The sequence below is a fragment of the Coenobita brevimanus genome, chromosome 101, assembly GCF_032717465.1.
Source record: "Coenobita brevimanus isolate Jiangsu-jjx chromosome 101, ASM3271746v2, whole genome shotgun sequence".
Lineage (NCBI taxonomy): Eukaryota > Metazoa > Arthropoda > Malacostraca > Decapoda > Coenobitidae > Coenobita > Coenobita brevimanus.
The window spans coordinates 53905722-53915741 of NC_137054.1; the positions used below are offsets into that span (position 1 = coordinate 53905722).

A 10020-nucleotide genomic window follows, 5' to 3' on the forward strand; every position below is an offset into this window, starting at 1 on the left:
GTCATACATACGAGGTCAGTATGATTTAATATTTAAGTGCTTACAGTACAGTACATGCGAGTGTACTAGTACAGTACTGTGGAGGAGACAACAGTACTGTAAATATTTAACTAACATACAAATACTGTGCTACTGTACTCGATGTCTCACTCACTGAGTGCTTAATGTTGTTAATGATGTCGCTTCGTCTGGTTGTAGGATTTGATCTTTCAAAGGTCCTGCGTTAGTCTGTAGTTTTCATGATGGGTTTTAACTTATGTTACATCAGATGTCAGGTGGTGTATGGATGGGGATTCGAGATGGCTGATCTTGTGAAAAGTGATTGATGAGAGTGTTTGCTTGTTGTTTGTTTGAGGGTATGGTGTCTGTTGTTGTGATGGCAGTGTGTGATTATGTGGTGTTGCTGTTGGAAAGTGTGATGCTGTTTAGTGTTCTGTAGACTGCTGTAATTAGAGTGTTGCTCAGAAGCCAATTTAAAGGTATTTATTATTACTGCAGGTTGTAGTGTTCCACTGGGTTTGTTCTGGCAATTTTATCGTTTATTTGTAGTGTTCAGAGTTCTTGTATCTGGTATAGTTAGGCCTGTATCAGTGTATGGGGTGTTAGTGGCAGTCTATGTCAGTCTGATGAGGCCCTGAATTCTGATGTGAAGTTGGGGTTAACACCACCTCTTTCTGTTGCCTCTAGGCTGACTGTGTCTTTTGTCTGTTGTTTGTATAATTGTATTAGTAGTAAGCTAGCAGCGGTGTTGATGTTTGTTGTGGGTGTACTGTTTAGTGTTTTGAAATGTTCTGTTTCAGTTACAAAGGCCTCCCAGTTGGCTCTCTAATAATTAGTGTATGTGTGTTAGATGGCAGTCTGGGGTGATTGTGGTGTTGGTGGTGATGGTGATTGGGAGGTGATCAGAACCTAAGGTTTTGACCACTCTCCAGGATGTAGTGGTTAGGTTGAGGTGTTGTGGTTAGAGCAGAATGGTGACTGCTTCTGGGGATGATGGGGAGGAAGAGGGCTTGGTGTGGGATATGGGTATGTTGGTCTAGATTGTTCAGTATGAAAAGATGATCTATCTGGGATTGTAGTACCAGCCCTCTGTCTGTGTCAGGGTTGTTGACATGCCAGGCCGATGACTTGGCATTGAAATCACCTCCCAGGATGATGATGGGCTATGACCTTAGTGATCACCTGGTGTAAATCTGTGGAGAGCCAAATTGTGGTACTGTAATGATTGGGGGGACTGTACCTGTGTTAGCAAATTCAACAAATCAGCTTGATTTGTTACCAGTGCATCTTTAATTGATTGTATTTCAGTTACATCTGGGGGGAGAAGTCACTTTGTGTGTGCGCTGGCGAAGGTGATGGATTTGTGTACCAGGTGATGAGTCCACTGCCGTCGGCTCGGTCTTGTCTAATGGTGGTGAAGTTATGAAATGTCAATGTTTTCTCTGCTCTGTGTAGTTTTGTTTCTTGTAAGATGGCAATGTGTTTGTTCTGTTGTTTGATCAGCACTAAAATGACTGTGAGTTCGGGTTTTTTTGGTGTTTATGCCATCTGTGTTTAACTGAAGGATAGGACTGGAGTATATTGGTGTTGTGATGAGGAGAGGTAGATTGAGGTGGTTTGGGCCTGTGGAGGGGATGCTTGGGATGATAGTTGGGTGCTTTAGAAAGTGAGAAGTGTTAAAATTACGGGGGGGTTGGGAGAGATAGACCAGGAAAACCTGGGACGATTTCATAATAAAAGTGTGACGTCAGGGTTATGGGACATTTTCAAGTACAGGGACAAGGCTGCCAGAGATCGAGCAATATGGAGGTTTGAGGACTGCCATTTATTTTAGAAGGTATCAAGGCCAGTGCATGCAAGCATGTTCAAGCCTTCAAAAAACAAAACAGATATATATATATATATATATATATATATATATATCATGTGGGGTTGGTGGAGGATTAGTGCCCCTAGAATTCTTTTTGTAAAACAATGTCTGACTCTGGGCAAAGCCCTTCAGAGCCACCCAAGTCCCTGGGATACATGTTCTCCTACATCTCCATGGATGTCAGATATATTTCCAGCCAACATCCAATCCTACATTGCTCCATGAGGAGTGTTGGAGCCTGGGGCTGGGCAAGTTGGTCCTGACATTTAAGATGAGAGTGACTGCCTCACTCATCCCTGAGTGGCATAACGTGAGCAATAACCCCAACCACCCCTTGGACATAAACCTTCACTGGCTCAATCCAATTGGAGCTCCATAATTACTCACTAAAACCACCAGGTGCCGTAATGTCTTTATATGGTTACTAACACTTAACTATTCTTTACTGGTGAATGGAAGACCAATTTCACTCAGTGTAGAGTCCCTTTCCCATATGCTGAATGAAGAAAAAGAACCTAAGGAAAAAACCCCTGCATAAAGAGGGAGTGTAAAGTCTGACAGCAGTGATAAATTAAATATTAAGAAAATAATAAAAAGGCATATTGTACAGTACATGTAGTAAGAAAAAGTTGCAGCCATAACTGACACACCGTAAACATTTTTTATGTGTTTTAATGAATAACTCCTTGTAGAATGGTGCAATTTTATTCCTGTTGGTGTCATGTGGTAGCCAGGGAGAGTACCTACTAAATCCATATATTTAAAAAAATTAGCCAAGCTAAACTTGTCCCTTTTTTTTTTTCCATTTTCAAGTGTCCGAAGTTAAGAACAAATTTTCTAACTTCGGACAGCTCTTACAAACTTCGGACATCCATGTATTTTCCCTTTAAACATGAGAATGGTTAATGGGATCTATCTCTGGACACACTGGCCAAACTTCGGACACTTGAGAAGTTTTTAAAAAATGTAAAAAAAAATATTGGGCACTCGTGACCAGAGTTATACATATATATAGAGAAGTATCCCAAAATATCTTCTTTTTGGAGCTCGTAATTTCATATCACATTAAATTGCATCATATCACATTGTAGTGAGGTATTCTGGCCGTAAAAAGAACTAAGAACTATTCACGAACTTTTTGAGATGAAAAAATAAAATAAAAATGCACTGCATATACCCAAAACTGTAAGAGGAACTGTCTTCATTTTCCTAAACAAAACTTCACTTAATTATCAAGTATCTACCTCATTGACTCAACAAATGCATACCGAAATAACATAATATGATGTTGAACATTTCCTACAGGTTCTAAACACACACACACACACACACACACACACACACACACACACACACACAAATCAACAGACACACGCACACACTGGCACATGTTATGAAGGCACCATGGAACATATTAACTGTAGTACATCAGTACAAAAAACTATTCCTTAACTACCAGTTTAAAATACTGTAACTAAATATATAGTATCACTTTTTTCTTTAAAATAAACCTCATTACTGGTTAAGGCACCTTATTGGCAATAACTTTGGTACTGGTAGTACTGACTATGGTATCTTACAGATCTATATCAAAATTATTATCATTACTTAGGCCAAAGGTTCACATCTACATCAAAAATCATCCTTTGCTTTCGGTCAAGTGTTGGTTCTGGTAACACCTTCAGTATATCCTCTATGTCACTGCTGTCATCAACCATTGGGTATACAAATGTGTGAGGTGTACCCTGAACGTTTGAGAAACCTGACATGTATTTCTGGTTTTACCTTAACAATGATAGCAATATAATGCCTATATCTGTCTTTGGTATCAAATGGAACCCTCACAACTACCCAATCTGAGGGAACAACTTTATCCCCAATAATCTGGGTAGAGGTGACTGTCAGGGGAGATGCTTGTGCTTCATGGTTGGGTGCAGATGTGGAAGTGGAAGGCTGTGCTGCTATCTCTGCTGTATCCTCTTGTGGCTGCAGTGGCTGGGGTTGTGGATCATCAACTTCACACTCTTCATGCTGGCTCTCTGTTTCATTTTGTAGTGCCCTTGTAGTAATACTCATGCCCGGTGACACATTCAACCTTTTCTTTCGCCTTGGTTTCGCTATAGCTGGACTTGAGCTTGACTGACTGGTTCCATGCCTCATGTCCTTCAACAATTCCAACACTGAGCCGTCTAAGGCAGTACTGGTAGATGGTCCTGGTGTACCAGTATCAGCTGTATCTTGGATTGAATCTTCTGGAAGTCTTGAGATGGATTTCTGTGGATCAAGAGGATAAATGCCGCACTTCCTAAACCCACTACTTAGGTTGTCAGCAATGGTCCCTTTAACTTTATCCACCAGTTCGGTCAGTAGTGCTGGGAAGCAGTCTTTAGGTAATGAAGCACTCAGCCTACCAACAGTAGTTTTCTTGAAGTTCTCGAGGATCTTACGCCAGTGCACTTTTAGAGGCCGGAACACAGCAACATCGAGAGGTTGTGTCAAGTGCGTGGAGTTAGGTGGTAAGAGAAGAAAGGAGATATTATGTTTCTCACATGACTCAATAACACTGGGTGATACTTGGCTTGCCAAGTTGTCTCCTATAATGACAACTCTACCTGTCCTGCGTTTAGCATAGGGGAGGATAATTTTGTGGAACCAGTCATCGAATGAACACGAGTCGAACCATCCACTGGGGGACCTATTGTATAGTGTTCCAGGAGGGCCCCCTTCAGTCCAGGTATCGTAAAGATGGATAGCTTTATACACCACATATTGAGAGAGTAACACACCAGATGCAGTTCCAGAGAACATAATAGATATTGAGGATTTTGTTGAGTTCATGATTCTCTCTGGATATTTAGTGCCCCGCCTCACTATGACTTTCTTTTTACCTGGATCATCAGTAAGATTGGTCTCATCAAAATTTATTATGTTCTCTGGAGGCACACCTTCTAGTGATTTTTTCAGGTTACTGTAGAACTTGGCTAGCATGGCTCTTGTCACTCTGGCTCTGTCAGTCTTTATATTCTGGGACAATCGTCTACTAAGGGTTTGTTTGTGGCGCTTGAAGAAGGAATGGGCCCATTTAACACCAGGTACATTGTTACTGAATCATGACACAACAACCCCTCGTTTGTCTAAATATGCTTTCACTAACATCCTCAAGTCCAAATTGTCGAGTGGGAATCCCCATTCTGCCAATGTGAGGATTCTCTGACACACCAGTAACTCTTCATCAGGGCTCAATGAAGTATTACGTCCCACTTGTTTGCAATGTTTTTGTATCAGGTAATCATGTAATGTGCTCTTTTTTAATTTATATTTTTCAGCTGCTTTGTGCACACTCATGTTCTTGTTATTTATGTCATCTTTAGCCTTTTCCAGGGCACTTTTGGACACTTTACTTGTGTAGGCTCTTTTCCTCTTTATAGGAGATTTCGCTGTTTTAGCCATGTTTTTCTGTTTATATAATTAGCATCACTTTACCATTAATATTATTGTCTGTCCGAAGTTTGGACTTTATTTGGCTCAAATAATTTGTCTGTCCGAAGTTAGGAATTTTTTCTGCAAAATAAAGAAGTATTCATTAAAGCAGGCATAGCAAGATTATCCATGCATATATTTAGAAACAGTTTACTTCCCAGTACTTACAGCACTTTTCTACATATAATCGTACTGTTCACTTTTTTACAATTGAAACTGTTTGTTCTGTGTGAACAAAGTTTTGCAGGGTAAGAAAATTCAGTTATTTTTTCCAATGGATTCACGAATTTTTTTCACCCACACATATTCAAGCTAGTTTAATACAATTAATACATAATAGTCTTAGAGGATTACCCTACCTACCCACATCATTATTTTTTGCAAAAATATCGCACTCTCTTCCAATAAACTTGAATTATTACATTTTTTTGCGAAATGTCCGAAGTTTGGACGCCGTCCGAAGTTATGGCGTTTTACGGTACTACTCAAGACTGAATATGAAAAGATAGCAGTTTAGATAAATAGGTAGTAGGAAACGGGGTTGTAGATAGACTTAATTTCTTCACAGAGAGGGCTGTCTCCTAATATGAATAAAACAGTCTGGTGGTAGCAAGTATAAACTAAATCACATCAGCAGAAGGCCCCATACTACAGGTCCCTTTGGCAAAATAAAAGATGTCACAGCCAAAAGAAAAGAAAAAATCCTGCACTTTTCCCCCCATGTAAGATGAGGTACTTTAACTGGTTATAATAATAATAATGATGATAATAATAAATCATCCATCATCCAATCCTACATCGGCCAATGAGGCAAGCTGGTCCTAACATTTAAGATGAGAGTGACCAGCCTCACTCATCCCTGAATGGCATTACGTGAGCAGTAAACTCCAACCAACCCTTGGATATAAACCTTCACCAGCTCAATCCAACTGGAACATCACAATTACCCACTAAGTCACCAGGCACAAAAATTTGGTTATATGATTACCATCCAGCACAGTAAATGTTTCCCTGGTGTACAGGAAACCATTTGGCTTGTCACTCAGTGTAGTGTTACCCACAGCCAGAAGGAAGGGGAAAGAATGAAGGAAAGAAAGACAGAAGAGGGGGTGTAAAGTCACCTGTAAGCAGAAGGATGAGGAAAGAATTAAGGAAAGAAAGAGAGAAGAGGATGGAAGGAAAGAAGGATGGAGGAGAGGAAAGGGCAGACCCCCGAGAGCAGCTCTACATCGAGTGAGTGGATGGTGAGCGCTCCCACCTACCACAAATAATCTATCTATCTATCTATCTATAGCCCGACGCCCTAATCCCGCAAAGGGTGGCCGCAGACAAAACGCCTCCAAGTCACTCTGTCACCCACCATTTGACTCCTCTCCCCCCAACTCACCCCCCCCTCCCTCATATACCTCTCAACTCCATCCCTCCACCTCATCCTCGGTCTACCCCTCCCTCTCCCTCCCTCCACCTCACCTACATACACCCTCTTAGTCAGTCTTTCATTCTCCATCCTCTCCACATGTCCAAACCACCTCAGTGTATTTCTCCTAATCTTTTCAACCACATCCACATCTACCCCACAACGTTCCTTCACTTCTTCATTCGTCAACCTGTCCCTCCATGTCCTCCACATGCTCCTCTCAAGTAACTCATTTCCACTGCTCTCACTCTTGACTTGTTCCCCTCTTGCAAGGTCCACGCCTCGCTTCCATTCGTCAGGGTAGGGATCACAATACCATCATGCAGTGACTTCTTAACTTCCATACTCACCTCCCTATTTCTCATCACTGCTTTCAGTGTGCCAACAACCTTCCTTCCCTGCTGTACCCTTTCACACACTTCATCCCCCAAAGTTCCATCCTTACTCATCACACTACCCAAGTACTTGAATGCACTCACATTCTCCATACCCTCACCATCCAACCTCACTGCACACTCTCAAACACCATAACTTTACTCCTGTTTACATTAACTTTCAGCTTCCTCCTCCTACACACTGTCCCAAATTCATTCACCAAACCTTGCAACTCCCATTCATCTTCACTCAACAATACTGTATCATCAGCAAACAGCAACACCGGAAGCTTCCAAATCTCACCCTCATTCATTAGAGCCACCCCCACATCCACTGCCCTACCTTGTACCTCCTTTACGACCCCATCCATATATATATTAAACAGCCATGGAGACATTACACAACCCTGTTTCAGTCCCACATTGAGATCAAAGAACTCACTCAGCTCACCATCCACTCGCACCGTAGCCCTAGCTCCTTCGTACATACTCTTCACAGCACTCAACAATTTCCCCTCCACTCCATATATTCTTAATACCTTCCACATACCTTTCCTATCTATTCTGTCATAAGCTTTCTCCAATTCCATGAAGGCAGCATACACTTTCCTTCCCTTCTCTAGATACTTCTCCACTAAACATCTTAGAACAAATATCTGATCTACACACCTTTTCCCTTCCTAAATCCCCCTTGTTCTTCTCCAACTAGCTCCTCTGTCATATGCCTAACCCTATCAATGAGTATTCTACCATATATTTTACCAGTCACACTAAGAAGGCAAATACCTCTATGGTTACCACATACTTCTCTCCCCTTTTCCTTTTCCTTTGTACAGAGGAACAATTATACCTGATTTCCAGTCCTCTGGAACCCTTCCCTCTTCCCAAGCCAATCTACACAACTTCCATATCCACTCCACAACAATCTCACCCCCATACCTAAGCATTTCACCACACACTCCATCAATTCCTGGGGCCTTTCCCAGCTTAATCTTCTTCATTGCTTCCACTATATCTGCCCTACTGATCTCTTCCTCTCTCCTCTCATCTCTTCTTCTCCCAGCCATTCCCCAACCACTTATACTCACACTGCTCTCACTCTCTACATTCAACAAATCCTCAAAGTGCTCCTTCCATCTCCTCAATTTCTCTCTCTTCTCCACCAACAATCTATTATTCCTATCTTTCACTCCCCTACTATTTCCCCTTTCACACTGCCTCATTTTCTTTACCTCCTTCCAAAACAATTTCTTACTCTCCCTCCATTTCACACTCAGATTCCTCCCAAACTCTTCATCCACTTTCTTTTTACTCTCCTTCACCAGTCTCTTAACCTCCATTCTCCTGCTCACATATACCTCTCTCTTCTCTCTCTCATCTTCTCCCCTACCTCTACTCGCCAACCATTCACCATATGCCTTCTTCTTTTGTTCCACAGCTCGTTTCACCTCATCATTCCACCATGCTGTCCCTTGCACACCCCTGCATCTCCTCCTCACTCCACAAACCACCTCACATGCTGCACCTATCTCTTCCGTGAATATCTTATACGTCTTCCACCCCTTCCATCTGCTCTAGCTCATACCTTCCCAATCTTTCTTCCACTATACTCTTATACTCTGCCATTTTCTCACTATCTTGCAATTTCTCCACTCTTCTCAAAGGAGCTGTTTCCTCCTGTCCTCCCCTTCGTCTCCTTAACCATTTTCTTTGCAGCTTTATCTTGGCCATCACTAAGTGATGGTCTGAGACTCCATTCCCCCACCCTCTCCAAACTCTTGCATCCAACACTTATCTTCTCATTCGCTCATCCACACACTCGTAGTCTATCATTGCCTTTCGTTCAACAAATTCACCATCCATCCTCCTCATTACTCTCCATGTATACCGGTGGATCATCTTATGCTGAAAGTAGGTGTTGGCTATTGTCAACCCCTTACCAGCACAGATGTCCACCAAAGCACTACCATTCCCATCTACTTCAGCTGGCACACCCCACTGACCAACCACTCCATCCACTCGTACATTCCCAACTTTGCCATTCATGTCTCCAATCAAAAGCACTCTCTCGCTCCTCTCAAATTTGTCCATACATGCTTCTACTCTCGCCCAAAACTCATCTTTCACTCTTGCCACTCGGTCCTCTGTCGGAGCATACACACATACAATCGCCCACGCTTGTATACCTACTTTCATCCTCACCCATACAATCCTTGCACCCACTGTTCCATACTCTCTTATATTCTCCTTCCACTTCTTGCTTATCATCAGACATACTCCCTCTCTTGCCCTCTCATTCTCATTAACTCCCGCACATATACCTAAACCATATTCCCATTCTCTCACCCTTTCACCTTTCCATTTAGTTTCAGTCAATCCACATATATCCAATTTTGCATCCTCAAGCACCTGAACAATCTCTCTCTCTCTTTCACTTCATCATTCACTCCTCTCACATTCCATGTGAGTAAAAAAACATAGCATCCCCCTCCCCCAATTTTGCAGCTACCAACAGTTTGGTTTGGCAACATTACAATTTGGCAATTATCTCAATGTTTACATACCATATGTAGATATAAGGATTAAAATGGAAATCTTCAGTAACTCAAATTAACAAAATCTACTACAATTAAAGCATTACAGTAATCCCTGTACTTTCTGGATGCCCACTTTCCGGACTCCCCACTTACCAGACATTGTGGGCCTCGACCTTCAGAACCCAAAAATGGCCAAAAAAGGAAAAAAATCCCGCAAAAATCTGCATTTTTTCCCTTTCCGTAATTTGAAATTGCTGCGCGGCGCCAAACAGCTGTTTACACCACGGCCCCTTCACCCCTTCCGTAATTTGAAATTGCTGCACGGCGCCAAACAGCTGTTTA

General features: G+C 42.0%; 1 pseudogene; it reads left to right on the forward strand.

Annotated features, from left to right (window-relative positions):
- The first annotated feature begins 1974 nt into the window (after positions 1 to 1974).
- Positions 1975 to 10020, forward strand: part of LOC145415041 (DNA-directed RNA polymerase II subunit RPB1-like) — a 202368-nt pseudogene continuing 194322 nt past the window's right edge.